Genomic DNA, 27,812 nt, shown 5'->3' on the forward strand with positions numbered 1-27,812 from the left:
TGTACTTGTACACTGACCTGTGGGGGAGCACAATAATGGTAGGAAAGTTCAAGAAAAAGCCCCTGAAAATTCCTCCTTCCAAGTGGGCTAACAAATTAAAAGCAATCCTGCATCCCAGGTAGCAGAGCAGAATGGTAGCGGCCTAAAGGATGCAAGGATGGTGGTTTTTATTTTAACCCTAAATAGTTGACCTCCCCCATCTAAGGAAAAAAAAAAAGATGGAGCATGGCAAACGATAGCAAGTAGCATACACTTAATCAGGTGTTATTTCCAATTGCAGCTGCTGTGCCAGATGTGTAACTTTATTAGAACAGATCAATACAGGCTTGAGCTTTTGATATACAGTTATTGATCTGGCATTTGTGTTTTTTGCTCCAATACTAACCAGGACAGAGACTTAGAAGCTATTTACATTCACCTAGAATAGATGGTACTATAAACTCATAGTCTTGCCCTAAAACAACAACTCTACTGATTTTAGCCAAACATAGTCAGAATAAACTCTGGTTATTTGACCTCCAATCGAATGTTTTCATGTCATCATATTATAGCTGGTTTTCATGTCGTCATATTAATTGGACCCAGTGAGTAGGAAGTGCGAAGTACTTTTGATGTCATATGCTCCACACTGTGGAAGAAAAACCCATTATGTGAATAATGGACCCAGACTTATGAACCTTTCAAATGAGGGAAATTTTTAGAAATTTAGAAACTGTAGCATATCAGGACATTTCCACCAAATTGAAGAACAAGTTATTGTACCTTGAACCTCTTAGCATTATCAAATAATCACTCCACTTGGTAGGCCCGTTTGGATTTTGAAGCTGGCACATGGAGACTTGGTTACACTGGCCTCATCCATTTATTGAGTGACTCAGCAATCTGTCAGTTTTGAGTGGGCCCAGAGAAAGAAAGGATTCTGCAGCACTTCCAGGCTGCCATACAAGCATCCCTACAACGTTATGTGACGTTATGACCAGGGGGGTTCCATGGTGCTGGAGGTGTCTGTCTTAGAAAAGGGTGTCATATAAACTCTATAGTATAGAAGCTGTTTGAAGCAGAAAACTATTAACCATTGAAAAGCAGCTTCTGGCATTTACTGGGCCCTAACAGAGACTAAGAAACTGGTGTCTTTCTATTATGAGCTGGAATTACAACTGGTACTACTCATCGTGAGCTGGGAATTATTGACCTACCAAGTAATAAAGTTGTATAGACACAATAGAAACCCATCATATAACAAAAATGTCATATTTAAGACTAGGCTTGAAACAAGTCAGAGACTACAAGTAATTTACAAAAGAGCTGGCCCAGACTCCAACTTACCTAATTCTTCTGTTCCAACATCTCTTGCACCTCAGCTCACATTTATAACCTGATATGGAATTCCCTAGTCTCAGCTTGTGGATGTAAACATGGTCCAGATTCATGGTGAAGTTAGTTGTTGTGAGCCAATATGTTGACGTTAGCCAAAAGTAATCTGTCACAGAGGGGGCCTCAAAAGACAGTATTGAAAGGAAATCTTCCTAATGGGCAGAGCTTTGAGCAACGCTCAGGTCACCAATTGATAAGGAGATTAATAAATTCCTGGGCTGAGACAAATGGCCTAGTTTGTTGCTTTGAAAGAGCAAGACTGAAACACAGAGTTGAAGAAAAGCAAGTAGATTGTTCTATGAGAAAGTGAACAAAACGTGAGGCTCTTTGTGTCTCATAGCAGTGCCTATCAAGAACATCCATCACAGAGAAAGCATTGGCAACTAGGCAGATAGAAAGACTCCTACAGTGGTGGTTAGCCACGCTCAGACTGAGTTACACCAGTGCTTGCACAATAATCCCATGAATGGAGTTCCCTGAGTGGGAGAGGGGGAGATTGTTCATTGGACTTTCACCACAGGCTCCTTCCTCACTAAGATGAACCTAGCTACTGCTGCTATTGAATGTATGACCTATCAGCAACTTAGACCGATGGTGACCCCTTGATATACTGATTTTCAATTGTCTCTAGGCTCTTAGTTCACCCTTCTTTGCCTACTCAGTGATAGTGGGAACTTAACCCTACTAACATTTCTCCTTTGGCAGCTGGTGCAATATTAAGTTTTGTTAGTAGACGGTGCTGAAAGATTACTGCAAGGTCATAGTGGGACAAAAGGGCTTCTCTCCTTGGTACTGGTTTACTTGTGTTTTCCTATGAGAGACTGCCAGGAAATCAGTGTACCAGAGGCCTGGTGGCAAATGCTCTTTGGTAATTTCTTCACCACACTACAGGCCTTTCCTACCCAACAGTTCAAGTCCATACCCTCTGACAAATTTCTTGTCCACTCCTCAGAATATTTGTATGGCAGCCACGCTTTCTTTAACGAGCTCTGAATCTTAGCCTGGGGGATGGTGTCTCTTCTAAGTTCCTAGCCCCTTCCTTGTACACTCTCTCAGCTCTACATGTAGTAGCAAGTCCTCTTTTACTCTTTTTAGTATTTAACAATATTTTACATTAAAATTTCCTTGTTTAAATTACTGGTATGATTTTTGTGTCCTAACTGGATCCTCACTAATACACATACCATCCCTCAAAGAAACAGACCAGCTACTTTTTGACTAGTTTATTGCCTTCCATGGTGGAAGAACCATGATTCATCCTTACTAGGATTCTGACATTTTCCAGGTTTAGGTTTGTGTTTCCTCTTTTCAGTGTCTCAGACCACATCACTATCAGAAGATTTCACAGGATAAGTTAAAGAGTTAAGAAACAATTCAAGACTATTGCAATAGATGAAAGAGATTGAACTCAACTCCACTGAAACAAAATGCAGGAGAGTTTTTAAGTGCTGGGATGAGCTAGTGGAAAAATCTTGGAGGATCTTATGGAGGAGGCTAGTCAATGCGATCAGGCCATCTATGTTTGCTAATTGGTGTTTAGCTTAGGGAAATTAAGCTCCTACCTTCCCACAGAGACTGGGATATAGAGGTACTGTCTTCCTGGATGATTAGGTTTCAAAGGGATAGCTCCTGGGACCTTGAGAAAGACAGTCTTAGCTTGTAAAACTGGCAAGAAGCTAGAGAAGATTTACATCTCAAAAAGGTAGAGAAAGAATTTATAATTACTAGTTCACTGAAGAAAGAGCTTTAAGAAAAGGGAGGTCAGGGGCCTATAGTCAGGAAGAAACCTGTCAAGAGTTTAGTCAAGTTGAGGGGAATGTTAAGTCTGTCCTGGTCAGAGCTCATAAAGTGACCAATTTTATTCCCAGTGGATCCTATATGATATCACCTTGGATCAAAAAACAGAAAATGAGGTGAACAATGGATACATGAGCATGGGATCCTTCAGATGCAAATATACCTCATCACTTAGAAGCTGTGAGACTAATACAATGGTAATATGGCCTCGTAAATACATAGCTGGGATACCAGCATGGGAATGATGCCATTCATGGTTGAGTGCTGTCCCTCAAGGTGTGGAATATAGTTGAACCACTGGATATTATATGATATTATAGTTCTGATAGAATAAGTATATCTAAGAAACAGAGGATAGAAACAGTGGTTCTTCTCACCACACTTCCAGGTACTCACATAGGGAATTTGTACTTCTTATGCCTAGAACTTTAAGGTCTGCTGGACTAGAGTTCTTGGTTTCCAAGGGGACTCTTATAATAGGTAATACAATAGATGTTCCAGAGAACCTAAGTGCGGGATTGTTACCTGATCGTTTTGGACTTCTCCAGATTGAAGATCATAAAGCAAAACAAACAAACAAAATGTTACTGTGCTAACAGGAATAATAGAATCTGATTATCATGAAGAGATAGGATTGCTGCCACCTGATGGAGGTAGGGAGAATTATGTCTAGAATTCACGCTATTCCCCTGAGAGTCTCCTAGGCTTCCATGATCAGAGATATTCATTAATGAGTAGTTATAGAAAGTATGGCTTTACAAGGATGTGTTGTCCAGGGGTACAGATCACTGAGGGATGAAGGTCTATGTTTACCTATTGGGCAAGCAACCCAGACCAGTAAGAAGGCTGGCTGAGAGTGAAGGGATGTAGAATAATAGTTGGGGAGGTGGGGTGGGTGGTAGTTTGTTCCAATTCTTCTTCTCTTCTATTTTTTCAATGAAACTCTGGCTGGTCACCACGCAAAAAAGCAGTGGTACTATTGAGATATTGATGGATTTAACATAGGACATGGGAGGATCTGGTCAGGGTAAGGAGTAGACTGTTGCAGATGCTTTTGGTGCTGCACCCATATCTCCTCTAGCCATATCATTTAAGTGCATACTAATTGATTACCAACTGCCATCCTTGGTATCTCTTTGTCCAAGGACTTATCTGGAACCTTTTCTGCCCATGCTGGCAGTAGACAGGAAGTGATGGAAAAATAATGCTTCCAGAATCAGTCCTCAACTATTGACTCTGAGAGCTAATTTTAAAATACCCTACCTCCCATGGTGCTAAAAGGAAACATCTCTGAGCCCTATAATCTACAATCTTTCCCAGACTTCTGGTTATCTACAGTGGCAACTTGCTTAATTGAATCCTTGTCTCAAGTTCTGCCCCTGGTAAAATCTAAATTAAAACAGACAAGCTTTGAGATCAAACTGACTAGGGTTCTAAAGTTCATTTGGAAACATCTCTTTGTAATACCTTTTCCCCTTTTTACTTCCTTCTTCTCATTTTTCCCCTCTTTCATTTTGCAAAACCAAATTTATTTTAAAACCTAATTCATTTTTGCAACTTGATAATGATAAATTCTTCATAACATTAGGTAAATAGTTTTTAATTAGTCACTTAGCATCTAATATCCTCAGTTTTCTATAAAATCTATAAAATGGCTTAGTAATATTCATTTTACAGAATATTTATTACTAATAAATAAAGTATCTAGTTCTTCATCTGGTAAATACTAGACTCCCTCTTTAAAGAGTCTTGCATTTATTTAAAGATAGGTAACTTGCTTTAATAAATTGAAGTCAAAAGAAACGTAGTTTGTACTTATACCTGAGTTAGATTCAGTTAACACTAACTGTGTCATTTTACATAATTTACACAGCATATGCAAAAAGCAGTTGGTATTAGAAGATATTCATTAAAAGACATGTATTTGAATTTTCGTAGCAGCGTTATTAATAATAGTAGCAAACCAAAACTACTCAGTCATTGAGAGTAGGATGGATGAATAAATTATAGAACAATTATCTAATGGAGTACTATGCAGCAATAAAAATTAACAATGTACAACTATTAGCTATGGTATGGATTACTCCCATAAACATAATGTTGAGTGAAGGAAGGCAGTCTCAGAAAATTAGATACTGTCTTTTTTGTTCCATTAACATAAAATGTAAAAATAGGCAAAATACTCTATTTTGCCAGCAGTCAGGATAGTAATTACTTTGGGAGGCAGGCAGAGATAGGAAGAGGGCATGAATGAGGGCTTGTGGTGTGTTGAAAATGTTTTTTTTTTTTTTTTTTTTTTGATCTGGGTATTGATTGCACAGAGGTGCTCAGTTTGCGAAAGTTTAGTGAGCTTTACACTCATAATACGTATACTTGTGTGGATATACATGTGTGTGTATGTGCATGTTAATAAAAAGTTAAAAACCAGTTAAAGTTAAAATCAGAAATATTGCTCTAGAAGTTATCTGGCTTTTACAAACAGTAGAGTACGTTATTTAAATACACCAAAATATTTCCTTTGACGTTCATCATGATTTCAACTGAAATACTTCATTACTAACGAGTAATTGATTTCTATTGTATCATTATTTCTTGGGTAGTTCTGTGGTATTTGAAGCTCCAATATCCATACAGTATGCATCAGGATACTTTTTAAACTCAGTTAAAATTCATGACAGGCTTGACAGATTCTGATTCAAAACATTAAATGTATCCTTCAAATTAATTTCCATGATATTACTTTGAAATGCTTTAAGATTGGCTTTCAACTTTTTAATTTCATTACATAAATCATAACAGACAGACAATATTTCTTGGATACTCACATTCTCATTATATTCTCTTTCTCCTTCTTCTTTTGACTTTTTTCTTATACTTCAGGAAAAAATTGTTCTTGTCATTATACCTTCACATCAGTTGATAAACTTTCTTTTATTTAATCTTCTGCCTTGTTAGAGATTAAAATGGCTTTAATAATGGGGGAGAGGTGACAGTAGTAGACAATGAAAGGTGACTTTTTCCATGTTAATATCAAGGTTATGTTGATATTATAAAACTTGGTTTACCAGAGTTTACCTTATGTTTACGAAAAGCATAAAATGTATTTATAAAATCTATGTTGATTAATTTATCTGCTCATTCAACATTTTTAGAGAAACTATTACAACCACATAATTGAATCCTGTTCTCAAAGAACTCGTTGTCTTGTGGCACTGAGATAAAGCAAAAATTATGCTATGTCTCCATTGTCTTACTAGAGGTGCTAACTAGAGGTTTGAAGAGTTTCTAGGCAAGCACTCTTAAGCCTTTCTGGGTTAGTACATAATTATTTTATCAGATTTTATTTGGATATTTTAGCCAAATTAGTGATTGAGGGTCATTTTCTGCTCTGTCATTAATTAATTCACCCATCTATTCATACATTCATTTTTTAGCCCCAGGTTTTCTTCTCCATCCAAGGTCAGCTCCTAAAGCATTTTGCTTTCACCTGCAGAAGACCACAGATAAATTTATGCTGGTTTCTTCACCTGATAAACCTGTCAAGACAAGATCCAAGACTCATCTCTCCCATTAGTTCAACAAAGCCTTGATCTCTTTGGAGTATTAAGTGACATGCCAGGCACTGGATAAATATCAAAAGGAAACAAATAAGAAAACACTTTTTAAACAGAGTGGTAGGAGCTAAAACTGAACTGTGTACAGAGGCTTTTCAAGGGATGAATAAGTGCTGAGTGGCAGAGTAGAAGATGGTGGTGCTGGAGAAAGAGTTCTGGGAAATTTTCACTAAAGTGATAAACTGTTTGGAACAGGGCTCCCTCCCTAAGTGGTAATGACCTCTCTGGGAATAGCCAATACAATATATGCATAGTGTGCAATATATGTATATGATGCATAGTGTGAGTTTTATATGCCATTTGGCCCTTTAATCCCAAAGGCATAGACTATGCTTTGCATCAGAGGCTGCCTGCAATCCTTTACATCCCATTAAATCAATTTGTCACCCTGGGAACCCAGCCACCATGTTATTAGGAAGTACAAACCACATGGAGAGGCCAGTGATGAACATACTGGTCAACAGCTTCAAGTAGCAGCCAGTATTACCCACAAGATATGTGAGCAAGGAAGTCTTCAAATCATTCCAGAACCCAGATTTCCAGCTGCCCCAGCTGACACCTATTGTAACAAGGATGAACTATCCCTACTGAACCCTGGAACCCTGCCCAAACTATAGATTGATGAGTATAATAGATGTTTTTGTTGTGTTAAGCCACTGAATTTTGGGGCAATGTTTTTTAATCTGGACTTATAAGTAGAATGATCAATATGACTATGTGAGGCAAAGAAACTCTGAATGAAACTCTGAAATACCTCTTGAAAGAGTTTGCAGAATACTAAAGCAGCATAGGATAAGCATACAAATCTTTATAGTATAAGGCAGAATATTTTCACAAAATGTGTAATCATAAAGGCATAATGGTCATGAAGGTTGTTAGGCTGACACAGGACACGTACCAATTTTGGAGTCAGGAAATACTTCATGGAAGAGGTGGCATTTCAGATGTACTTTGTACATTTATTTCCGGGAAAATTATGTGTTTTTATTCTTATACAAAATTTGTACTTTGATGATAATTTAGTTTCTTAGGACTATAGCATAAGTCTGATAAATGTAGTTTTAAAGAAATTTCTTTCCCATTCTCAGTCAATACTCTGTCCATATATGCAGACTAAAAATAAGTGTGGAATGAGACCCTCTGCATGAGTTCTATAATAAAATCTGTCGGACATGCAAAGAGATAAATAGATGTATTTGCTTCACGTCTTTCACTAGGGCTTAGGAGACATTTGGGGCACCTGAAAGTGCATAGGCAGTTAAATTGAACAATTAGCTGCCCAGTTGTATATTTATTGTAAACACCAAGATAACTTAAATAATGTTGCAGGTATAACTTGAGGATTTAACCCACATGTACGAAATATCCTCTATCAGAGCAATTTGTAAGCTGTGTAGTTAAGGAAGGGTAGAAGTCAAAGCTGCTGGGAATTAGAAATATAGATTTTATTCTTCGCTTTTCAATCTTCCAGTTAAGTGCTTCTCAATTCCTAGTGAATGTCCCAGTGTGAATGCCTCTGGGAGAATTACCTTCAGACTACCAAACCAGAGTCATTATTTTGAATAGCCTTACATTGCTAAGATGTTTTAATTCACATCTAGAATTTCCCAAGTAGTGAAGTGGCCTCAAGGCTAAATCAGACCACAAACTGTAAGAGTTTCAGAATTCAGATATTTCTCAAAAACATCACAAACCCAAACCTGAGATCTATACAAACTAGGTAATGCCTTTTTAGGCCAAATTTATGCTAAAGAATTTTTACGGGATAGAAATTCATCAGATAATTGTTCATTTTTCAACAGTGATTAAAAACGCAATTGTAATGTCTAACGTATAATTTTAAATACTCTAATATTCATGTGTAACTAAGCTATATGACTCAAATTTCTTATTCAGTATTTGTTCTCCACCCCTCCCCCATTCCAATAGCAAAACGCTAAGAAATCCATGAACCCAATTTGCTCTATCTTGATAATTTCTTGACACTGTATACTTACATTGGCTCAACCATACTAAAAGCATATTAGTTTCTCCTTCATTATGAAAGTTAAAACCAATGAATTAGCCCACAGCGTCTCATTCAATATCGACTTGCCTGAAGTCCATATTGGGTAACAGCTGTATAAACATAAAACAGTTCTGCCCTCTGGATGGTGAATTACTGCAAGGAGGAATGTGCTGTGATTTAGTTCTCCAAAGTTAAGAGCATAATGTGAATATTTACCATATTTGCAATTAAGATAATAAAACTATGATGTCCAGTGGTTCTCAACTAAGAGTAAATTTGGCAAAATCTTGGGACATTTATTCCAACCAGGAGGCATCCAGTAGGCAGAGGCTAGGAATCCTGCTAACTGTCCTACAATATAAGGACAGCTCTCCAAACAAAGAGTTATCTGGTCCAAAACATCAATAATGCCAAGGTTGAAAAACTCTGCCGTATACCTCTTGTTAAAATTTTTTTTTTCATTTGGCTTATAAACATCCAAGTAACAATACATTTACTCCTCATACTTTCAATTTTTAGATAAAATATTTTATTTTTTAAATTTAAAAACTGCAGAATATTAATGAGTTTGAATAAAGATGTTTCTTGAAACAAAAAACTATTGATTGACCCATTGAAGTTCCAAATGGTACTTGAAAAGAAATGGTATTTTAGATAATAGAGATGAGTGCTATTTATTTCTGAAGCTGTCTTAGGTGAACATCCAGGTATGAAAGTGACTTGAGGGATATTGAAAAGGTTAATTCAATATGCTTCATAAAGCGGTTCCAGCTTAAGTCCTCTTGGGTGTAGGAGTTAAGGGGACCTTAGGAGTTAGGGGGACCTACGCCAAATCAAGAGGAATGAAGGTAATGATCTTAGCAGCATTGTCGAAGCATCGCTACTCCCTAGAGGGAGAGATTGTTACTTAGGTGAAAGCGTGTACTTGGCTCCCTCTTCTATCATTTCAGCCAGTAAATTAAGCATCCACTGGAAGACACAATTTAAAGATTTGATAAAATTGAAAAAAAAGAAAGCGAAGAGAGAGAAATAAGGAGCCACAAATGCTAATGTTTAAAATAGTCTCTGGCTGGAGAGATCTCTTTCTAAGTGACGGTATGTGAGAAACCGACGTTATGGCCACAGTTTTCATTTGTATTCTGCACTTGCTTCTCTCTCGTCTATGACTTAAATCAACTAACCTTGAAGACAGATGAGTCTTTTGTATAAAAGAGTAGAAAATGGATTGGAAAAGAAAGTTGTAAATAAATTCTTAATTTTAAAAAGATAGTTACCATTTCACAATAATGCAATATGGCTCCTTTTGAATTCTAAACATTTTGAATTCTGAGAAAGCCCATTTTATAATTTAAGGTTCACAGTATAGCTTTATATTTTAAATGCAATTTCAATAGAATTGATAAATCCAGCATAATTATTCCATTAACCTCTATAAACATTCTCATTTTTTCGTGCAACTCAGTAGCTGAATGAAAACAGACCCCCAGGACCTCATTTACTTGCTATACCTGTCTCATTTACAAGCTGATTAATTTACATTTTCAGCACTTCAATTACACGGCTCCATTAATGCCCCAAATAATCTATAGTAAATAGCTTTTTAAGTTCAAACTACTCTGAAACTCTAAAATTGTAAGTTTTGTGTCATTTGACATAAACAAATTACAAGTTAAGACATATGACATGAACCCAAATATGTACTATTCTGCATTTTTATAATCCACATGAAACAGTTTATTATTATCAAAAATCATACAATTAATATTTTATTTTTGGATCCTCAAAAAAACCACAATATTTAAAATGTGCCAGTGTCTAGAACAATGTATTGCCCATAATAGAAGCTCAATATACATGTGCTATTCCGATAGGCAAATTGCTACCTGTTCTCAAAACCCTATTTCTCTTCTTCTTGGGCACACAGCTGGACAGGTGAGCGTGGCCATGTAATGGAGATCTAGCCAGTAGAATGTGAGCAAAACAGAAATGTGCATTCCTGGCCTGGTCTATGAAACACTCCCAGGCAGGGTCCTCCCAGTTGCCAGGAATGGAGACGATCCCAGGGTGATGTGGACCTTTGAATTTCTGCCAGAAGGAGAACTGGCTGCCTAAGAGCATCTGCTTTTGTATATCGCATGAATGAGAAATGAACCTTTGGAGTACAAGTCATGAAATGTGAGGGTTTATCTGTAAAAGCATCCAGCGTAATATTAGTAACTTTAGAGGTAAAAACTCTGAGTAAATTTTCTCTGACATATGTAATCATGGAAATAAGCTGTTTGGGAAATGTGTATGTGTGTCTGTATTTATACACTCACACACACACACATATATATACACACATGTTTATTTTTATATATGTGTTTATATATAAACACACATATATCAAAACATATTTATGTATGTTTTGATAAATTTCTCCAAAAAATATTTTTTATGGCTTATAAACTATTGTTCATCATAAGAAGTTTAACAAATCTAAACTCAACGAGCTGAGGACTAAAAGCCTCTTTTATCTTGTTGCTCGCCTTTCCATCACGAGTTCTCAAATGGCTTTGTTCACATAAATCTTGCACTGACACAGAAAGCAAATCTTCCTGTTTTATCATTACACTGTTTTGTTCTCTCTACTCTGATTTTCCTTCATTCCTAATGACTCAACTTGTAGCAATTCCACTTGGTTTCACTTTTTATTCCAACTTTATCTTTTGTGCCCTTGAACTTTCTGTCATGAGTATTCAGTTATCATAAAACTTTTACCTCAAAAGTACTAAACATTTGACTTGTTCTGAATATTATGTAAACCTGGACAATATTCATTTCGAACGTCTGCTTGATTAGATCAATAGGCAATATTTCAGCAACTATTCACCTGATACTCACTTTTTAGAGAGCTTTATTTTTTTTGTTTCAAGCAGTGGAACTGAACAAAATTCTTGTTTCTGTCTTTTATTGTCTCAGAACTGTTAACTCAAGTAGAGTATATAAAAATGTAGATAAGAATTTCAAAATTATATGCGTCTGGTGACATTTCTCTTCATGATGTGAACATTGCTGCGTGTTCTTTTCCACCAGGATAGCTTTTACAAGGTACACCATGTCATTGGCCTTTTATTTCACTGAGAGGCTTGCTGTGTTCACAAAAGGCTGACAGGTCTACTCCAACTAGTCAGATTTCAGAGGCAATGGTGACAGTGTGGCTGAGCCAGGCTTCACAATGGGTTGTCTTTGCAGTGTTAACATGAAAAGTCAGACAGCAAAAAGAAGACTGAATAGAGTCCCAGATAAAAGGGAAATAAAGACCTAAGGACCTGTCATATAACACTTATTTTCCAGAGTAAAAGTAGCTGAGATATAATAAAGAACAATGGCTTTGAAGTCAGAAAGACCGAGATTCACATATTTTAATCTCTCTCAGTTTCAGTGTCTTGATCTTAAAAAAAGGAGACAAAAGTATTTACATAATAGGATCATTATGAAGGGTAAGTGAAAAATGTGGGTAAACAGTCCAACGCCATGTCTGTCACTCTGAAGTACTAATATTGATTGAACACTCCTATGCGCCAAACATTGGTCTAGGGAAGTAGACAAAAATCCTCGCCCCATGGGACACACATTTTAGTGGGAGAAACTGGGAATAAAGAAGACAAATAAGTGAAATATCTAGTGCATCAGATTGCAAAAAGGAAGGAGAAAAGTAATCTAGAGGAGAGGAATAGGAAGGATTGTATTTGTAATAATAGGATGGCCTGAAGAGTCTCGTGGAAAGGTGACATCGCAGTCAAGTGAGAGAGTAAGCCATGTGGATACTTGAAGTAAAGCATTCTAAGGAAAAGAAAGAGCAAACATAAAAATACCAAGGCAAAAGCATGCTGAAATATTCCTAGAACAGCAAGGGGGCCTTGACTCAAGCAGAGTGAGCAAAGGTGGAGGCAGTGGGAAATGAGGGTCAGAAATATCGTGTATGACCTTGTAAGGTTTTGTGGGGGCTTTGGCGTTTACTCCGATGGAGATGACATGCCTGAAAGAATACTGAGCAGAAAAGTGACATGATCTGACTTATGTTTTCATAGGATCACTCCAGTTGCTGTTTTGAAAATAGATAGAGTGGAAACAAGTAAAGAAGCACATGGACTAGTTTAAAAGCTTTTTATCAATCCTGGTAAAAGATGAGGGTCACTTGGCCCACAGTGGTCGCAATACAGGTGATAAGAAGTAGTTAAATTCTGTATACAATTTGTAGGCAGAATAGGCAGGATTATCTGAGGGACTGGATATGGAGTGCGAGAGGCAGCGAGGTGTCAAGGATGACACCAAGGTTTTTATATGAATAACTGGAAGAATGTTAGTTCTTCTCCCTTTTCCTTTTTCTCTTTGTCTTTCTCATATTTGGGGGTTATTGGCTGACAGTAAATAATCATTTATCTTCTAAAAACCGGATCTTCAACAAGTTTATAAATGAAGAATCTGCTAATCAGTGCCATAACCAGAGGACTATATGTGGGAATTGAAGGAAAGAAGATCTCAATCAAGCTCTAAGCCCAATATTTAAGAAATATTCATAAATATGTTTTTAAGTCTTATAGAAGTCGAATGATACAATGGTGATTAAAGAGACTATTCCTTTGTTGGCTCAAAAGTTCATTTTATAATACTCTATATATACTATTTAAGGGTCTATTTTTTGTAGATCAAATTGTAAGATCATTTGTTGACATATTTCTTTCCATATTAGGTGAAAATGGGTTCCAGTAATAAGTAACAAAAGGATTTTAGTGCAACAAAGTTTTATTTCTTGCTTATGAAAAGTCTAGAGGATCAAGCCATGCTCCTACTAGGCAGTGACTCAGAGTTTTCGGTTCCAAACACCTCAAAAATAACTTCGAAGGATACCAAGGAAGTGGAAGTGAGAGCTACAAGGGGAGTGCAGGCTTTTAAAAACTTCGGCTCTAGAAACAGCACACTCAATTCCATTCACATTTCTTCGGCTGCAACAGTGAAACTATCTTACTATAAAGGTCTAAGAAGTCAAGGGAAATATATGAAACATTTGAAAAACACCATTTTCTCTGCTGCTGGTAACTAATCCAGAGTCTTTATCTTCCTGCCCTCCTCCCCCAAAAATCAAAGCACTGGATTTCATAGAGTTAAGATATAACATTTAATATTGTGACTATATGAATTATATAAACTCTGATGATATAAAAATGGAGTCATTGCAATTTGCTAAAGAGTAGAGCTTAAATATCCTCACCAAAAAAACAAAAAAAGGTATATATGTTAAGTGATGGCTGAGTTAACTCAGTGGAAGGGGATTCTTTCACAATGTATAAGTATATCAAATCATCATATTTATACTTAATTATCCCACAATAAAAATAAATAAATAAATGGAGTCATTGAAGGGATTCATTCAAGGGAATGGAGATACACTAGGCAAATGGTACAGCTGGAACCATATTCAAAATGTGGAAATTGCACGGGACCTTGCTGCTACAAGGACTCACCTTCCTGTGGAAAGTAGACAGGAATTCTGGATTTTAAACCTTTGTCCTGACTGATTTTCTCCACTGTTTTTCTATTCTTCATTTCATTTGTTTCCACTCTAGTCTTTATTATTCCCTTCCTTATGATTGCTTTAGGTTTAGTATGCTCTTCTTTTTTTACTATTTTCATAAAATTGAAGGTTTCATTATTGATTTGAGGTCTTTCTTCTTTTTGAAAATAGGAATTCGCAGCAATAAATCTCCCTCTGAGTACTGCTTCTGCTGCATTCCATAAGTTTTGGTATGTTTTGGTTTTGTTTTCATTTATCTCAAAGTATTTTCTGATTGCCCTTCTGATTTGTGATTGTTGTCTTTTCCCATAGGTTATTTAGGAGAGTGTTTTTGAACTGCCACATTTAATTTTTTTTAATTTCCTTATTTATTGGTTTTTATTTTTTTTTATTATGGTAGGAAAACGTACTTTGTGTAATTTCTGTCATTTTTAAATTTATTGAGGCTTGTTTTATGGCTTAATATACGGTCAATCCTGCCTAATGGTCCATGTGCCCTTGGAAAGAATGCATATTCTGATCTTATTGGAGGAAGTGTTCTATAGGTATCTATTAAGCCTATTTGGTTTATAGTGTTATTCAAGTCCTCTATTCCCTTATTAATCTCCTGCTCAATTGCCCTACACATTCTTAAATGTGGAGTATTGAAGTTTCCAACTATACGGTAGAATTATCTATTTCTCTGTTCATTTCATTCATTTTATGCTTCATATATTTTAGAGTTCTTTTGTTAGGTGCATATAAGTTTATAATTGTTTTATCTTCAAGATGGGCAATCCTTTTATCTTTCTTCTTTGACTTAACAGTCTTAACATTCTTCAACTCCAGTCACAATCTTTGTCTTAAATTCTGTTTTTGTGTAATATGAGTATAGCCAGCCCAGCTCTCTTTTGGGTCCTTTATGAATGGCATATCTTTTCTCATCCTTTTACTTTGAACCTGTTTGCATCTTTGAGACTAAATTTTGTCTTATGTATACAGCATATAGTTGAATCATATGCTTTTTGTCTCTTCTTCCAGTTTCTGCCTTTTGATTGAAGTGTTTAGTCCATTCACTGTAATTGTCAGTACTTGTCATTACTAATTGTCATTGTTAATAAGGTAGTATTTATGTATGCCAAGTTACTATTTGCTTTTTATATATTTTATGTCTTTTTTATTTCTCTATTCCTCCATTACTTCCTTCTTTAGTTTTAAATAGACATTTTCTATTATACCCTTCTGATTCCCTGTTTGTTCATTTTTTTTTGATTATTTCCTAGTGATTACCTTGGGAATTACATTTTGCATCTGAACTTAAAAGAATCTTGTTCATATTAAAACCAACTTAATTTCAATAGTATACAAACTTTTTTCTCTTATTAGCTCTATAACTTTCTCTCCTCCATGTGCTATTATTGCAATATAAATTGCATCTTTATACACCATAAGCCTATCCCTAAACAAAATCTAATTAAGTATTATTTACTGTAAAGTGGATATCAGGAAATATTTTGACCTCTAAGGCCATGAAGAATGTAATGAACTCTCAGAAACTAATTTTGTTCTAGTCCAATCTGTCTGAAACAAGACAAGAGATTTTAATTTGACTTAATATACGCTAAGATTCACCATTTAACCTAAAGGTGGAGTTCAGTGTAAAGCTCACATAAATTATCATCAAAAGTCCAGAAAATTCGACAGGAGATTAGGCGAAAGAATTGTTAAATTGAAGCCATATAATACAGTTTCCAAACATTGACCTACTCGTGCAAAGGTAATAAGGCACTTTAAGGTAAGATAGCCACAGATGATCAGAAGCTTCTCTATGTTATTCTTAATTCCTCAGGCTATATGTTTGAGGATCCAAAAGCCCTCACTTAGTTTCAGTGATTTGTTAGAGGAACTCACAGAGCTCAATAAAGCTTTTATACTCACGCTTAGAGTTTATTATAGCAAAAAGGAAAAAGGTGCATAGGGTCCAGAAGACACCAGGTGCAAGCTTCCAGTTTTTCTCTCACAGTAGAGTCATGTGTATAACACTTATTTCTCTCAGCAATAATATGTGGCAATACGCATAGAGCATCACCAACCAGGAAACTTCACCTGAGTCTTGGTGTGGACCATCACATAGGCACGGCTGACCTGAGTCTCGAGCCCCTCCAGAAGTCAAGCTGATTCTCTGTGGCCCAAGGTCCCCATCATAAATCCCAATGTTAGCGTAGACTGTTTGGTATGGCCTGTGGCCCCCATGTAAACAAAGACACTCTTATCAGAAAAGATATTCCAAGGGCTTAGAAGTTACCTACCAGGAGCAGGGCAAGGGCTAAACCTTTCTTTGGCATGTGTAGAGTGTGGACAACACAGACTTGCTGAATTAACTCTTTACTGCACAGGATCCCAGCATGAAAAACCATGGACAGGTCTGAGTCTCATGTAAATGACCCGCTCTTCTGGCAAAGCCTGAGGTCTCATGTACTTGCCAGAGGAAACATTTACCATTGCTCGAAGACAAAACTGTCCCATTAAGTTTTCATAGTCAAGAATAAGATTTATTTCCCTGGGCAATTGTGTCCTGCAACTAAACAACCTTGTGGTCAACTCTAGACAACAGGTGTTTACTATGTATCTACTTAGTGAGTTTCTGAAAATAAGCATAACACAGTCTTTCCCCTCAAGAAAGTCACTGTCAAGTGTAGAGAAAGACAAGAGAAATTGTTTAAATATGGTAAAGTAGGCGCTGTGAAAAGCATAACATAGGACATAATGGTGCACAAAGAAAGGACCCCTAACTCAGCTAGAGCAGGCAGAGATCACTGCAATGGGAAGTGACATTGAATCTGAGTTTTAAGGATGGATATGAGAAGGAGAGAAGCAGAAATGTGCATTACTGTCAGAAATTGGCCCCTCTACATTCACGGAATTATGAAATAAAATGGAGTGCTTGGGGAAACTTTAAGAAGGTTAGAATGGATGAGCACAGGAGTGCTGGCACCACATAAAACATGATGACCATGAAAACCTGTGGAAGAATCAGGGCCATACAATATCCAAGGCTAATCCACTTTCTGACATACTAAATTTTTAACTGTTTTATTCCTTCACAAACAAAAAGTAGAAATTCAAATAAATAGCAACAATGAAGTTTTAACTCAAGAAGGATTGAATATTCTAAAGTTATTTAAGCAGTCTTTTACCTTGTTTCTTAATATAATCCATGATTTTATTCTAGAATATTACATTTTCTGTTTGCATACATAAAAGCAAACAAATATAAGAAAGCCCAGTAGGCATTAGTTGAGTATATGCAAACTAGTGATAAAATCTCATTGAAATACAGAAGGTCAATGATCAGAGGAGTAAAATAATATTTAATAAAGCCATACCAAGCTGTTAGATGGGAATCTGTGATAAACAACATGAGATGCAGGAGCTCATTTCATAGCCCTTTCTGCTGTTATGATATCCCTTATTGTGAACAAGATGAGTCTTTTTTATAGCACTTTGCAGTCCCTACATCCAATAGGAGCACAGAAATGCAGAAATAATTGAACTTCACTCAGATCTTACCACTTGTGAATGTATTTTTAGCTCTTTGCGTCTTAGAAATAGCCCAATATGCCTCCTGGTGGCAAACCGCAGGTGCACATCAATTGTAGCTTCTGCTTCATATACATCATAAGGGTGAAGCCAACTTCAAAATTGCCCCTGGAACATCAACTCTTCAATGGCTTCCCCGCAATACTGTGAAAGGAAGGCTAGAATTTAGGGCAAGTGCTAGGCGAGGCATGAGTTAAATCAGATGCCACAAGCATGAAGCAACGGTCATTTTTGCAAATCAACCATAAAAACATTGTAAAGCATCTACCAATAAAAACTCTGAAAAAATGATGTGATTCCTGAGAGGGCTTTGCAGATATTCAGTAGTTACTCATGAAATTTGAGATGGTGTGCCAAAGGGTTTAATGTCCCGTTTCTCTCTTAAGAGACTCAAAATTACACTGTGAAATGGATTCTTCTAGATCTGCACAATAATTTGAGGGAAACTGACACTACTCTTAGTATGGTAAAAAAGGGACAGAGCAAGGGAAGCATTATCCCTTGGTGATGAAACTGGAGTCCAGAGGGTAAACTCCTGGAATTACTCCCCCATCACGTGTTCTCAAGTTATGCTTTTTAAATCTCTTCCTATTTCTGTCCTCAATTCCTGTATTTTAGCCCATTAGAGTCAAAATCCTAATATAAACACAAAGTAAGGAAAGGGACATTGAGTCTGGTCACACAAAAGACTGAACGGTTTTGAAATTTATTTCCTTGGCAAAAAGCTAAATAATGTCTATTGCAAGATTATTTTCTTCTCAAAATGAAGCTAAAATGATTCCCTGAATGTATTTTTGAAACTTTCTCAATGCCTCAAATTTAGATAACAATTAGAACAAGTTAATTGATTCTGCGTGCTCGAACCCAACTCCTGCGATAGCTCTGGAAAGATGTAAACGTGATGAATACATTTTAACTAATATGGGTAATTCTCCTTATTAGTCTTTAAATGAATATGTGCTGTCAGTTGGATTCCGTGGCTGTTTGCCATTTGTGAAAGCCAGAGATTAATAATAGCCTGCTTGAAAGAATAGATTTATTCTTTGGCTTCACTGCCAGAATAAAAATGTTAAAGGCTGAATGTTGAATTCATTGCTAACAATTAATTCCCCTGGATAATGCATGTGTTGTGGGCATGTTGTGAGTGTAAACGGTCAGTGTTCATATTAGTCTGAAATACCAGCCCTGTAAGTGATGTTAGAGCTTGGCTCAAAACATCCACAATGTACACAGCTGACGAAGTAGCAGACCGAGGTGGTTAATGGAGATAGAGCAATTCTTTAACAGTAGCCACCCAGCTGTAATTTATAGGGAAAGTAAATGATTTTAACTGCCTCTATTTGATCTCTTACCTGTCAAATATTATTTCCTATCAGTCCTATAAATTCTACCTAACACTTAGAGTAAGCAGCAACGATGATCTTTATAGGAAAGCAATGAATAGCACAGGATTTAATATGAAAAGTAGCATACAAAAGTGAAGATTTTTTTAAATTTTTAAAATTTATTTTATTGCAGTAACATTGGATTATAACATAATATAGCTTTCAGATGTACATCGTAATATATTTCAAATTCTGTGTAGGTTACATCATGTTAACCACCCAAAAACTAACTATAGTCCATTCCCTCACATGTGAGCCTAATCACCCCTTTTGCCCCTCCCCCTCCCTCACCCCCATGGTAACCACAGATTTAATGAAAATTTATCAAGGCTGGTTTGCAGAAACATGTGCTAAGTTATCTTGGAGTTTTTTAACTCTCTGAAACAAACAGTTAAGTTATAATGAGTAACGTTGGTAGAAGAGTCCTCAATGTACTCTCCCTCACAAACAAATGTCTGTATTCTTGGTCAATAACGTAGCTGTGAGATGCTGCTATACTGCAGAACAGGAATAGCTGTCTGTGGTTTGTCAAGTTTAAAATCTATGGTAAAGAAATAATTGTCTAGAACAGGGTTTGGCAACCTAGCTCTCGGATCAGCTCTGTCCCACCATCTCTTTTGTAAACAGCTTCATTAGAAGACAGCCACCCTTGTTCCTTTTATGTTTTATCTATGGCTGCTTTCATAGTACAAAGGCAGAGGTGCATAGCTGCAATGGAGACAGAAAGGCCCCAAAGCCTAAAATACTTGCTATCTGACCCTTTTCAGAAGTTTACTTGGCCTACATAGCATTGTAATGCACCCAGCCTTCACCCCAGCACCACTGACAGGAAAAGGCCCAATGAAGCTGACTTATCACTTGGTCTTTGAAAAGGCACTATGTCTTGGTGTGTAGAAATATGTCGATTTTTTTATAACCTCAATTTTTTGAGATGTTAGCTAGATCACAGGTGTACCTAAACTTTCTAAATACAATCTATACGAATTACATTCCTAGGACTGCTGTAACAAATTACCACAAACTGACTGACGTAAAATAACAGAAATGTATTCTTCAACAGAATTCTAAATGTTAGAAGTCCAAAGTCAAGGTGCCAGCACTGCCAATCTTTTCTCTGAAGGTTCTAGAGGAAGATTCTTCCTTGCCTCTTCCTAGCTTCTCATGGTTGCTGGCACTCCTTAGCATTCTTTGGTTAGTAGATGCGTCACTCCAATCTACTTCCATTGTCACATGGCCTTCTCCTTGTGCATCTTCATATCATTTTTCCCCTGTGAATGCATGTCTCTGTTTCTCCATATGACATTTTCTCTCTATGTATGTGTGTTCAAATTTCCTCTTCTTGTAAGGACAATAGTCATTGGATTAGGGCTCACTCTAATTTAGTATGACCTCATTTTAACCCGATTACATCTGCGAAGACCCAGTTCCTAAATATGGTCACATTCATAGATGTCAGCTGTTAGGACTACAACATATCTTTTTGGGAGACATAATCCAAATAATAACACTACAGAACATTACTTTTTTCTAAACAGTTCCAATGTCTATTCTGATTTGTTTTTGTTTTTAATCACTCAATGTATTTATTAAATATCAGTAGATCACTTTTGAGCATCCTTTTATCTTCCCCAAATACACTTCTAGGAAACTTCAAATCTTATTCCTTAGTTATAGTATCTTGGGATGTAATGAGTAAGTCAGTCTGTGTCCTCATTGTAACTTTCATCAATGTATATTTTGGTCATATCCTCTCTTCAGATTTATTTGAAACATAGAAATATTCTAAATCAAACAAATTTTATCCTCACATTGGATTCTCACAATTTTGGACTCTTATTGGGCCTACTTCCAATGTGATGTTATTCAACTATCCGCCATAATTCCCCTCACTTTTTATTTCCTTTGTTTTTCTTTCCCTCATCTTTTGCTTTGTCCCCATTTTCCCAAGTTACACTGTAATCCAGAAGTGAGCATAGCAATAGGTGAAAAAATTACATATATAATTTTTTTTGCTTGATCTGTCTGATAAAGCAATTGAGAAAGAACGGCTGAATTCTGTTCAGTACTCTTTGTTTATAAGTTGGAAGAGAAAGTGGTCAGCGATAGACTAACTCTTAGAATGCTATTTTAGATGCATGAAAGGCAGTGCTAGGAATTTTCAAATTTGTGAGTTCCAGGAGCTCCTGAGACCCACCAGCAGCTGTACAGAAAAAGGATATTCTGTGGTAGTTTCCATAAAATGTTTTCTAAGGCATGAAGGAGTCAAGAATTATAGATATGGACGGACCTGAAGGGCATGTTTTATATCTGTGCTCCTGTCTGAAGTGATAACCATTCATAGAGTCTGAAACTGGTTTCCCTGCTTGAGCAAAAGGAGAAGGGTAATATAGTGGTCAGCAACATCTGCTTCAGACATGTGAGCATGTGTAAGTACACACATATACACACTATTAAATATCTGCTGTTCTGAACCTAGGGAATTGCAGACCCCAAGGAGAGAGCGCATCTAGGTGGGCAACAACAGTAGGCACCTGCAGCCTGAAGCCCCCCGTGACGGCCCCCACGGCAGAGGAGGGAATCCAAAGGGCCACTGTGGCTACGAAGAGGGGCCCAGGCCCAGTTAGCAACTACGGACAGGGTTCCTGGTTGGTGAAGTATAAACAGCTGCTCCCCCCACCGCAGCAGCTGAAACAAGTGAAAGGAGCAACTAAACTCTATCTCCATGCGGAGGCACAAATCAACATCATCAAGCAATATGAAAAAATACATTAAATCTCCAGAACAGAAAGAAAGTAACAAATACACAGAAAACAATCCCAAAGAAAATGAGATATATAACCTAAATGATGATGACTTCAAAACAGCCATCATTAAAATACTCACTGAGTTAAGAGAGAATTCTGACCGACAACTCAACGAGTTCAGGAGCTATGTCACAAAAGAGTTTGATACGATAAAGAAGAACCAAACAGAAATACTGGAAATGAAGAACACAATAGAGGAGATTAAGAAAAATCTAGATGCTCTGAACAGTAGGGCCGATAATATGGAGGAAAGAATTAGCAATTTGGAAGATGGCAATATAGAATTGTTGCAGGCAGAGGAGGAGAGAGAAGCAAGACTTAAAAGAAATGAAGAAACTCTCCGAGAATTATCAGACACAATTAGGAGATGCAACGTAAGGATTATAGGTATACCAGAGGGAGAAGAGAAGGAGAAAGGGGCAGAAAACCTATTCAAAGAAATAATGGCTGAGAACTTCCCAAATCTGGTGAGGGAGATGGATCTTCAGGTGACAGAAGCCAATAGATCTCCAAACTTTATCAATGCAAGAAGACCAACTCCACGGCATATAGTAGTGAAGCTAGCAAAAGTCAACGACAAGGAGAAAATATTAAGGACAGCCAGGCAAAAGAAACTAACCTACAAAGGAACCCCCATCAGGCTATCAGCAGATTTCTCAGCAGAAACTTTACAGGCTAGAAGAGAGTGGAATGATATATTCAAAAATCTGAAGGACAAAAACCTACAGCCGAGAATTCTCTACCCAGCGAAAATATCCTTCAAATACGATGGAGAAATAAAAACTTTCCCAGATAAACAAAAATTAAGGGAGTTCATTGCCACAAAACCTCCTCTTCAGGAAATCCTCAGGAAAACCCTCATTCCTGAAAAATCCAAAAAAGGAAAGGGGCTACAAAACCAAGAGCAGAGGAGATAAGTAGAAGGACAACAACAGAGAGTAGCAGCTCTACATCAGAACAGATTAAACCATGGGACGAGAAACAAAGGAAACTGAAGAAAACCGGAAAACAAGACACAAAATGGTAGTGGTAGGCCCCCACGTCTCAATAATCACTCTAAATGTAAACGGATTGAACTCCCCAATCAAAAGACACAGAGTGGCAGGATGGATCAAAGAACAAGATCCAACAATATGCTGCCTCCAGGAAACACACCTCAGCCCCAAAGACAAACACAGACTCAGAGTGAAGGGATGGAGAACAATACTCCAAGCTAATAATGAACAAAAGAAAGCAGGTGTCGCTATACTAATATCAGACAAGGTAGATTTCAAAGCAAAACAGATAAAGAAAGACAAAGAGGGACAGTATATAATGATAAAAGGGACTCTCCACCAAGAAGACATAACACTTATAAATATATACGCACCCAACACAGGAGCACCAAAATTTGTAAAGCAACTCTTAATAGAACTAAAAGAAGACATCAACAACAATACAATAATAGTAGGGGACCTCAACACACCATTAACACCAATGGACAGAACATCCAGACAGAAAATCAACAAGGAAATAATAGAATTAAATGAAAAATTAGACCAGATGGACTTAATAGATATATATAGAACACTTCATCCAAAAACAGCAGGTTACACATTCTTCTCAAGTGCACATGGAACATTCTCAAGGATCGACCATATTTTGGGAACCAAAGCAAACATCAATAAATACAAGAGAGTTGAAATAATATCAAGCATCTTTTCTGATCATAACGCTATTAAACTAGAAATCAACTACAAGAAAAAAGCAGAGAAAGGTGCAAAAATGTGGAGACTAAACAACACGCTTCTCAACAAACAATGGATCATTGAAGAAATTAAAGAAGAAATCAAATATTATCTGGAGACAAATGAAAATGAGAACACGACATACCAAATCATTTGGGATGCAGCAAAAGCAGTCCTAAGAGGGAAATTCATCGCAATACAGGCTCACCTCACTAAACAAGAAAAAGCTCACGTAAGCAACCTCAAACGACACCTAACAGAACTAGAAAAAGAAGAACAAACAAGGCCCAGAGTCAGTAGAAGGAGGGAAATAATAAAAATAAGAGCAGAAATAAACGATATTGAAACAAAAAAGACAATAGAAAGGATCAATGAAACAAAGAGTTGGTTCTTCGAAAGAATTAACAAAATTGACAAACCCCTAGCCAGACTCACCAAGAAAAGAAGAGAGAAATCGCAAATTAATGAAATCAGGAATGACAGAGGAGAAATCACAACAGATACCAATGAAATACAAGAGATCATAAGAGAATACTATGAAAAACTATATGCCAACAAATTGAACAACCTGGAAGAAATGGACAAATTCCTAGACACCTACAATCTCCCCAAACTGAATCAGGAAGAAATGGAGAATCTGAATAGACCAATCACAAGTAAGGAAATAGAAACGGTAATCAAAAACCTCCCCAAAAACAAGAGTCCAGGACCAGACGGCTTCTCTGGAGAATTCTACCAAACATTCAAAGAAGACTTAATACCTATTCTCCTCAAACTGTTCCAGAAAATTGAGAAAGATGGAGAACTCCCTAACACATTCTATGAAGCCAACATCACTCTGATCCCCAAACCTGACAAGGACAACACAAAGAAGGAGAACTACAGGCCGATATCACTGATGAACATAGATGCAAAAATCCTCAACAAAATTTTGGCAAACCGATTACAGCAATACATCAAAAAGATTATACACCATGATCAAGTGGGATTTATACCAGGGACACAGGGATGGTTCAACATCCGCAAGTCAATCAACGTGATACACTACATTAACAAAATGAAAACCAAAAACCACATGATCATCTCAATAGATGCAGAGAAAGCATTCGACAAGATCCAACACCCATTTATGATAAAAACCCTCAGTAAAATGGGTATAGATGGAAAGTACCTCAACATAATAAAGGCCATATATGATAGACCCACAGCCAACATCATACTCAATGGACAAAAGCTGAAAGCCATCCCTCTGAGGACAGGAACAAGACAAGGGTGCCCACTTTCACCACTCCTATTCAACATAGTTCTGGAGGTGCTGGCCAGAGCAATTCGGCAGGAAAAAGAAATAAAAGGAATCCAAAGAGGTAACGAAGAAGTAAAACTCTCGTTGTTTGCAGACGACATGATCTTATACATAGAAAACCCCAAAGAATCCACAGAAAAACTATTAGAAATAATCAACAACTACAGCAAAGTAGCAGGGTATAAAATTAACGTGCATAAATCAGTAGCATTTCTATACACTAACAATAAACTAACAGAAAAAGAACTCAAGCACTCTATCCCATTCACAATCGCAACGAAAAGAATAAAATACCTTGGGATAAACTTAACCAAGGAAGTGAAGGATCTATACAATGAAAACTACAAGACTCTCTTGAAAGAAATAGGCGATGACATAAAGAGATGGAAAGACATCCCTTGCACATGGATTGGAAGAATAAACATAGTTAAAATGTCCATACTACCTAAAGCAATATACAGATTCAATGCTATCCCAATCAGAATCCCAAGAACATTCTTCACAGAAATTGAACAAACAATCCTAAAATTCATATGGGGCAACAAAAGACCGCGAATTGCTAAAGCAATCCTGAGCAAGAAAAACAAAGCCGGCGGAATCACAATCCCCGATTTCAAAACATACTACAAAGCTACAGTGATCAAAACAGCATGGTACTGGTACAAAAACAGGTCCACAGATCAATGGAACAGAATTGAAAGCCCAGAGATAAAACCACACATCTATGGACAGCTAATCTTCGACAAAGGAGCAGAGGGCCTACAATGGAGAAAAGAAAGTCTCTTCAACAAATGGTGCTGGGAAAACTGGACAGCCACATGCAAAAGATTGAAAATTGACCATTCTTTTTCACCACACACCAAAATAAACTCAAAATGGATCAAAGACCTAAAGATTAGGCCTGAGACAATAAGTCTTTTGGAAGAGAATATAGGCAGTACACTCTATGACATCAGTTTCAAAAGAATCTTTTCGGACACTGTAACTCCTCAGTTGAGGGAAACAATAGAAAGAATAAACAAATGGGACTTCATCAGACTAAAGAGCTTCTTCAAGGCAAGGGAAAACAGGATTGAAACAAAAAAACAGCTCACTAATTGGGAAAAAATATTCACAAGCCACTTATCCGACAAAGGGTTAATCTCCATAATATACAAAGAACTCACACTACTTAACAACAAAAAAACAAACAACCCGATCAAAAAATGGGCAGAGGACATGAACAGACATTTCTCAAAAGAAGATATGAATATGGCCAATAGACACATGAAAAGATGTTCATCATCGCTAATCATCAGGGAAATGCAAATCAAAACTACACTAAGATATCACCTTACCCCCGTTAGATTGGCAAAAACATCCAAAACCAAGAACGACAAATGTTGGAGAGGTTGTGGAGAAAGAGGAACCCTCATACACTGTTGGTGGGAATGCAAACTGGTACAGCCACTATGGAAAACAGTATGGAGATTTCTCAAAAAGTTAAAAATAGAAATACCCTATGACCCAGCCATCCCATTACTGGGTATCTATCCTAAGAACCTGATATCAGATATCTCAAGAGTCCGTTGCACCCCTATGTTCATTGCAGCATTATTTACAATAGCCAAGACGTGGAACCAGCCTACATGCCCAGAAACTAATGATTGGATAAAGAAGATGTGTTATATATACACAATGGAATACTACTCAGCCATAAAAAAAGACGAAATTGGCCCATTCACAACAATGTGGATGGACCTCGAGGGTATTATGTTAAGCGAAATAAGTCAGTCAGAGAAAGACGAACTCTATATGACTCCACTCATAGGTGGAAATTAGTATATTGAGAAGGAGATCTGATTGGTGGTTACCAGGGAAAAGGGGGGGTGGGGGGAGGGTACGGAGGGGGAAGTGGTGTACCCACAACATGACTAACAAAAATGTACAACTGAAATCTCACAAGGTTGTAATCTATCATAACATTAATAAAAAAAAAAAAAAAAAAAAAGGGACCCACCTCTGGTTATCAGTCTAAATATAAACTGATGAGATAACAAAAGAAAACTATATAAAAGCAAATATTTTCAATCTCTTTATGTAGGTGGTATATATTTTCTGTTATTCTTAATCTTCTGTTCTCTGGGCCCACTTGAGAAGGCAACCAATTTTACAAGTGGTAGCCGCAAATCTCATACTTTCTTGCTTTAGAGTTCAAGCTATAGCTTGCTTCACTTTTTATTTATTAATTGTTAGAATTTGGACGAATGAGTAATTGGCTTTGATGAACATCTTCAGCATCAGCCTCTAAAACCTGTACAACTGCTCTACATAGACACTGTGGGAGTTATGTGTCAGAGATGGCAGAGTGCCCACCACCACATCGTAGAACACCACCACCCTCTCTGGTTCTTGGTTTCAGTCTGGAGACCAAGGTCAGCTTGGCAATTCTGCAACAAAAGTAGCAAGAGGAAGAAGAATTGGAAATCTGTTCAGACCACCACATGATGCAATCAATTTTTTTTTCTTTTTTCAGAATCATATAATATATTCTTATTGAAATAAGTGAATTTAATTAAGCATTTTAAATATCTTATTAAGGTAACTGAAATTGGTCATGTTCCTTTAATTTCTGGCCAACCCATAGAGAGAATTTGCAAATTCCCATAGTTGGAGCAAATGCCT

The 27,812-nt window shown here is 36.9% G+C and overlaps 1 long non-coding RNA gene across 1 annotated transcript in view; it reads left to right on the top strand.

Annotated features, from left to right (window-relative positions):
- The first annotated feature begins 3,670 nt into the window (after positions 1-3,670).
- Positions 3,671-27,812, top strand: part of LOC139075797 (uncharacterized) — a 39,831-nt gene continuing 15,689 nt past the window's right edge. The window contains exon 1 of the long non-coding RNA XR_011526602.1: positions 3,671-3,824. This is a non-coding gene — a long non-coding RNA (uncharacterized lncRNA). The remainder of the gene's footprint in view (positions 3,825-27,812) is intronic.

This window comes from Equus przewalskii, chromosome 14, assembly GCF_037783145.1.
Source record: "Equus przewalskii isolate Varuska chromosome 14, EquPr2, whole genome shotgun sequence".
In the NCBI taxonomy this organism is placed as follows: Eukaryota; Metazoa; Chordata; class Mammalia; order Perissodactyla; family Equidae; genus Equus; species Equus przewalskii.